This window comes from Pseudonaja textilis, chromosome 1, assembly GCF_049901715.1.
Source record: "Pseudonaja textilis isolate UNSWEBS1 chromosome 1, rPseTex1.2, whole genome shotgun sequence".
NCBI lineage: Eukaryota > Metazoa > Chordata > Lepidosauria > Squamata > Elapidae > Pseudonaja > Pseudonaja textilis.
This window is the reverse complement of record NC_141990.1, coordinates 20,192,440-20,199,536: the sequence shown is the minus strand read 5'-3', so window position 1 is coordinate 20,199,536 and position 7,097 is coordinate 20,192,440. Positions and strand designations below refer to the sequence as shown.

The window sequence follows — 7,097 nt, the reverse complement described above, 5'->3', positions numbered from 1 at the left end:
ACAAGTTTCCCTTGAATCTTCAGTGAAGTTTGAAAGAAAAGGGAGCAAAAAAAAATATACTAGCCAGCACACAAACAATATCAGTCACGATATCTGCCTTTATGAATACATTGTTCAAAAGATATATTTCCTTGGACTTTTTACTGTTTCTCTTCTCAAAGTTTAGCTTGTATTAAATTTCACTATTACAATTGAAAATTTTAATAAAAATTATATACATGAAGAATGACTTGAAGCATTAGAATAGGTTTAGTGAAAACTGAAATTAGAGATTAGGAAATAAGTTTGTTAAGCTTTTTATGTAGAGCAGGGGTATCAAATGCGATGTTATGACCCAGAGTGTAACACAAATGTAACAAAATCCAAAGTGTAAATAAATGTCCTTTAATGCCTCCAACTTGGCCCCACTGTACAATAATTCTCAGTTGGAGATAAAACATACTCAAAAATAGTCTTCAAAAGAAAGCAATACAGTCCAAACTTAATGAGCAGATAGAGGTGAAATAAAAAACCAAATAAACTACACTGACGAAATTTCCACAATGGACCAGGATAAGTAATTACCAAATTCAAGGAGATAACAAGGCACAGTCTGTTGGAAGGATGCCAACCAAGATAACTTCAGCCCAAAATAACACACGTTTTGCTTCTGGCAATGCTGTGTTGTAATCATCTCTCTTGTATACTAGTCTCCCCAGCTACAACCAATGAGGATGATCATGGCCACTTCCTCTCTTGTAAGCCAAGTTGTTTCCTTCTCCGTTCCTCCCTAAGATGCAGAGGGGATGGGCCTGGTTCTTCCTCTGACTGCCCAGCTGGCCTCTGCCCTTCCCCAGCCTCCTCCACAACCTCCGGAGCCACACCTCCACTCCCTGTCGGCTGTTCCTCCTCTCCCTCAGAGTCAGACTCTACCAAGGACATGACACAGGATTTCATTGAGGGCCGCATCAGGGTTGTGTTTGATCTCAGGGGCCGGGTGGGCATGGCCAGGGTGGGCATGGCCAGCTCGATGGCTCTGTTTTCGACCGTGACGGCCTCCTGAAGTCCTCTGCCAGTGAAAATGGAGCGTGCGGCTTCCCTGGGCCTCCTTTTTCTCTGGCAGAGGGCTGTAGGGGCCCGTTGCAGCCAAAAATGGAGCCTGGGTGGGCCTAGCACAGCCTCCCTGAACTCCGTTTTTGCTGGCAGAGGCACTGCGGGCCAGTCTTTTGCTCTTTCCAAGGTGGCCCTGCGGGCTAGATCTAAGCCCCCAGCCCCCCCTCCACCGGGCCTTGAGTTTGATACCCCAATGCACAGTAATAAAATCTTCCTGGAAACACTGAGGGAAAGAGAGAGATAATAACTCTTTGCTGGTGGTCTTCTTTTTCAAAAGAGCCCCCTCATTGGATTTCAATCTGAAAATGATATCAACAAAGTGGAATGAGTTCAGACAAGAGCTGCTAAGAAGGCGAGGGGTTTAGGAACTAAGTCCTATGAGGAACAATTAAAGGATCTACAGCTGGTCTCGTTAGCCTGAAGAGGAGAAAATGGAGAAAAGGTACCATTACATTCTTCAGATATCTGAAGAAATGTTATAAAGAGGAGGAAATGGTCTCTATTGCCCTGAAGGGTAGATCCAAAATCAGTGGGTTGAACTGCAGGGAAATGTACTCAGGTGCACTTGAGGAAGGATTTCTGATGGTAAGAACTGTCAAGCAGCAAAAGAACCTGTCTCAAGAAATGGAATGTTATTCTTCACTAGAAGAAGCTGGATAGCCATACATCTGAAATGCTTTAAATGTTCAGCACTGGATGACCTCCGAAGACCTTTCTAACCGTATGACTCTGTAATAGGGTTGCATTTGGCCTGAATGATAAAACATTGGTGCTTCAGGTCTGTAGAGATTCTCAGTCATCCAGGTCATGGTTGTCCCAAAGATGCTCTGAGACGGTGGTGGGGAATGGAAGGATTTATATTCCTTGCAGACAGCTGGTTATTTGCATCCTTTTAGAGGGTAGTTGAAGCACTTGAAGGTTGATCAGTGTTTTCAGAGTCACCTGGTTAGTACTCCTAGTTCCTGTACTCTGCAATTTCCCCCCCCCCTCTGGAAATCCAGTCCTACTCCCACACTATTCAAAGGATGTCAGAGCTGAAGAAGCTTCTTGGATGTGAAGTGAAACAGCCTCAAAGAAAAAACAAGAAGAAAACCTGAAAAAAAGCACCTTTGGGACATGGGTGCTTCACAGTCCTATGCAAGAGCCAATGAAGGATACTATTGTTTTCTCAATATAGGAATAATTTGTTGGAATAAATTGTTATATGTACCAGAAATTGAACCCCTGGAATCTGGAGATATATTGGACTAGACCTTCAAAAGCTCCTGCCAGCATAGACAATGATGATGGAGAGTTACTGTTCAAAATATTTGAAGATCTAAGATTAACTATCCTTGCTGTAGAACCTTTTCCCAAATAAAGCTTCAACCTGGATTTAACCTGGAAATAAGGAGAAACTTTCTGACAGTGAGAACAATCAACCCATGGAACAGAAGTTGCCCTCGGAAGTTGTGGGAGCGCCATCACTTGAGACTTTCAAGAAGAGATTGGACTGCCATTTGTCAGAAATGGTGTAGGGTCTCCCGCTTGGGCGGGGGGTTGGATTAGATGATCTACAAAGTCTCTTCCAACTCTGATGATCTGTTATCTGCTTCATTGAACTCAATGGATCTTACTTCTGAAAGCAGATGACTTGAAGGCCCCTGGAAAATAGCAGTGGACAGGACCACTCTTTGTTGCAGCCAAGAAATACTATATTTCATCTTCCTGCCAAGGGAGCTAACTCCTTCCCTGACCTATTAAATTCAGATCCCCAATTCTGAAAGAGTTTCAGATAAAGCACAAGTAAATCACCCAGACTTTGAGTAACTTGCACATGAAATAAATACCCAGGAAGCAGATACGAAGTGAGTAATTTCCTTGTGGTAAAGAGCCAGAGTTTTAATTTGGGGAGGCTTTGAAGGCCATAAGAAGATTGGCAGATGACCCCAAGGCATCATTGTGGTTGGCAAAGCTCCAGATTTCCATCCATTATTTGTGGTAGGCTGGGACAGGGTAGGCGAGTGAAGTAAATGTCAATGCAAATTATACAGTATGATATAAAACAATCCATAAAACAATAACAATAGCAAACTCCACACGGTGCAGATCTTCAACAGTTAACTTCCAAAGGTCTTCCAAATTAAATCTTAACCAACTCCTGGAAGGCTGTAACAGTGTGGCTGTACTTGCCTGCGGGGCAATTGTTCCAGTAGAGAATAGCCACAAAAATGCTTCCTTCTGCATCCCTTCTGCATTGTACCTCCTTAGAGAATGCAACCTTTAGTAGGCACTCTCTATTCATCCAAGCTAGAAGTGAGTTATAGTCATGGATAAAAAGTGTTCCTTTTGTTATATTCTTTTTCCCACCATTGGGATCTGTGGTTTCACTGACATTCAGCCTCCAACCTGGTTACCGGACGCAGATTTAAACAAAGCGAGCTGGAAAAGAGCAAATGAAGATCAGTGGGGCTAGAAAAGTGGCTACGTTCAAAGCCATGTAGGGATCAAATTCATAACAGCAGTCAACAGAATCATCCAAATGCTAAAGGATAAACTTCCTGCAACAGAGAAACTATTTAAACTAAGAGATAAATTCTGTGGATGATGCTTTATTGTCAGCTAATAAGAGTTGACAGGTCTTAAGATTTCAGCCCTTACTACAGATACAGATTAACAAAGTTGGAAGGGACCTTGTAGGTCATCTACTCCAACCCCCCCACCCAAGCAGACCCTACACCATTTTTGACAGAGGGCAGTTCAGTCTCTTCTTGAAAGCTTCCAGTGATGCAGCTCCCACAACTTAAGGCAAGCTGTTCCATTGGTTGATTGCTCTATCAGAAATTTTTTTCCTTATTTCCAGATTGAATCTCTCCTTGTTCAGTTTCCATCCATTATTCCTTGTCTGGCCTCCAGGCGCTTTGGAAAATAGCTTGACCCCTTCCTCTCTGTGGTAGCCCCTCAAATATTGGAACACTGCTATCAGGTCTCCCCTGGTCCTTCTCTTCACTAGACTAGCCATGCCCAGTTCCTGCAACCGTTCTTCATATGTTTAGCCCTAATCATCCTGGTTGCTCAACATCCTTTTTTTAGTGTGCTGACCAAAACTGGATGCAGTACTCTACAAAGTTTGGTCTTATTAAGGCTTTATAGAGTGGTATTAGTATCTCCCTTGATCTTGATTGTATCCCTCTGTTAATGCAATTTAAGATTGCATTGGCTTTTTGGGCTGCCGCTGCACACTGCTGGCTCATATTTAATTGATTGGCTGCTAAGACTCCAAGACCGCACTCATAGTTATACAACACCATGACCTGTTGGGTCATAATTTAAGAGCATTTTAATACCTAAGCAGTGAAACAGAATAATCCCAGGCACACAGAGCAGTGGGAATGGGAGCGAATCCTGACTTCCCACTAACTTCTGCATTGATTTGAATTGAGGAGAAACTTCCAAACAGTGGGGACAATTAACCAGTGGAACAGCTTGCCAGTTGTTGTGGGTGCTTCATCACTGGAGGCTTTGAAGAAGAGCCTGGACAGTCACTTGTCTGAAATGCTATAGGATCTCCTGCTTGAATACAGGGCTGGACTAGAAGACCTCCAAGGTTCCTTCCAGCTCTATTCTGATTCTGACTTTCCTTGTAGGAAGCTGGCAGGGAGCATTGGAAATGATAGTCGTGTGACGATAGCTAATACTAGTGATACAACAGCATTGAAGTGATTCACGACTGCCAAATTTCAATCCCACGAGGGTGAATTCAAAAAAATAGCTGTCTGATGATACACAGTTTTGCCCAACTGAAGGTTACAAACAGACACAAAACTTTTGGTAGTAGATATATAGATTGTGGTAGGCTGGAATATGATAAAGGAGTGAAAAATAGACAGGCTGGTACTACAGCCTAGAGGGTCCCCTAGAGCAGAGAATACAGCCCCCTGCTTACTCAGCCACTGTTGTCTGCAATGAAGTGGGTGTTAAAGTAGCCCAGATTAGTGAGTGTGATCAAAGTCCTGGCCCTTTGTACATGCTCCTTTGCAGCTCAGTTTCTGCCTTTTTGCTTCCTTCTGCAACTCCAGTCTGGAGCCTAAACATCATAGTAGTGGAAGACAAAAATGGATTAGAATACAGCTGTTATTCCAGCAACCTGATATAGCACAAACACAGGCTGCTTGTGAAATATAGCAATAGAACTTAGCCTTATATACCGCTTCATAGTGCTCCATAGGATAAAGAACTCTCTGAGCGGTTTAAAAATGTCAGCATATTGCCCCCACCCCCACCCCAACAATCTGGATCTTCATTTTACCGATCTCGGAAGGATGAAAGGCTGAGTCAATTTTGAGCTGGTCAGGATTGAACTCCTCGCTGTGGGCAGAGTTAGCCTGCAATACTGTATTCTAACCACTGCACCCCCATAACTACCGTATTTTTCAGAACATAAGACCCACTCCCCCCCCACCCCAAAGAAGTGGGTGGAAATGACTGTGTGCCTTATACAGCGACTGTTGCCGAAGCCCCATCTACCAACCAGCCCCCACCCTTTGGCCTCTGCCTCCCAGCAATTTGCCTCCCGACGACCAGCTGTTTCAGGCTGCAGGGATTGCCATCGCCTCCTCCACGCGCCCCATTTTCGGCCTCCGCATGCCCATTTTCCACCCGTACCAATCCACGCTGCCTGGAACGGGCCAAAAATGGGGCACGCGGAGGCTGAAAATGGGATGCATGGAGGCAGCAATAGGCGATGGCCATCCCTGCAGCCTGAAACAGCTGATCATCGGGAGTCAATTCCAACTGACAATCAGCTACTGGTGCTAATCAGGCTGTGATAAAGCTGACCAGGCTGTTTGCTGTTTGCTGCAAGGAGACAAATGGTTGGGAGGCAGAGGCTGATTTTTTTTCTCTTGTTTTTCTCCCCCAAAGCTAGGAGTGGCTTATACTCTGAAAAATATGGTATATGTTGGGGATTGTTCATGAGCACTGCATTGTTACTATACTATATAACCTTCCACAGGAAAGTGCTACCTCTTGGAGAAAATGCATGCTAATTGAAGCAAATAACAATGGTATTTAGGGAATGAGAAGATGCAGTCATTTGCACACATAAAACCAAAACCTCACTTTTTCTTTTTTACTGTTCTATCTGGATAAAATGCATGCTTTTCTCTCCAGGAAGAATGGGAGCCTGGAATGTGTTCTGGCAGGGATCAGGCTTTGCATGCAAACTGTCCAGTCTGAGTGGAGAAAATGTGAAGTTTCTGCTTAGCTCTAATTGCATTGAAAATATTGCAGTGGGATGTGAGCAGCTAATGAAGCATTTTAGTTCTATTGATTCCTTTTTAATAAAAGTTGATGTGCCTAATTATAGTTTATGGATGAAAATTTCTCCTATTTTTTTTTTAAATATGTATGTATGCCTGTTTAGTTCTTTAGCATTCTGGACACAAAATTGTATTCCTGTGTATCAAGCCAATTTTAAACGGAATTGTAGCCACTGAGTTTAGGATTACAGCTGATGCCTCTTCAGTAGTAAAGCTGCTTTAATTATTTAAATGTGTTCTACAGCACCGACATTAAAAAGAGAGGGGGAAGTTAAATAAGGAAAAAAAAATTCTCAAAGCACTCACACTTTCAGCATTCATACTCAAGAGGGATATCAAACTTACCGCCTTCAATTCTCTGAGTAGAGCAACCATTTTTCTCACCTTTTATTATCAAGAAATGCCATCCAACTCAAAGGGAATTCTTAATATGCGAAGTTTTATTTCCCACTGCCAGTCTAACATTCCGAAGCTACTGCATTTCTCAAGAGTTTCAATTTAACTTTAGTTACACTGCATTATTTAGAGCAGATTGCTGAATTTGTGGTGTCAAGGTGATGAGAAAAGCCAATCATTTTGGAAATTGTAATAGATGGAAGCTTATCAAAGAGAGATCCAATCTAAAATTAAGGAGAAATTTGCTGTCCGTGAAAACAATCAGTAGAATGGCTTGCTTCCAGAAAATTGGGGTGCTCCATCACTGAA

General features: G+C 42.9%; 1 long non-coding RNA gene across 1 annotated transcript; it reads right to left on the bottom strand.

Annotated features, from left to right (window-relative positions):
• Positions 1-2,947: 2,947 nt before the first annotated feature.
• Positions 2,948-5,300, bottom strand: LOC148127514 (uncharacterized). Its single transcript, XR_015740936.1, has 2 exons — positions 5,018-5,300; positions 2,948-3,513 (listed from the first exon to the last, which is right to left on the bottom strand). It is a non-coding gene; the product is annotated as an uncharacterized LOC148127514 (long non-coding RNA).
• Positions 5,301-7,097: the final 1,797 nt, after the last annotated feature.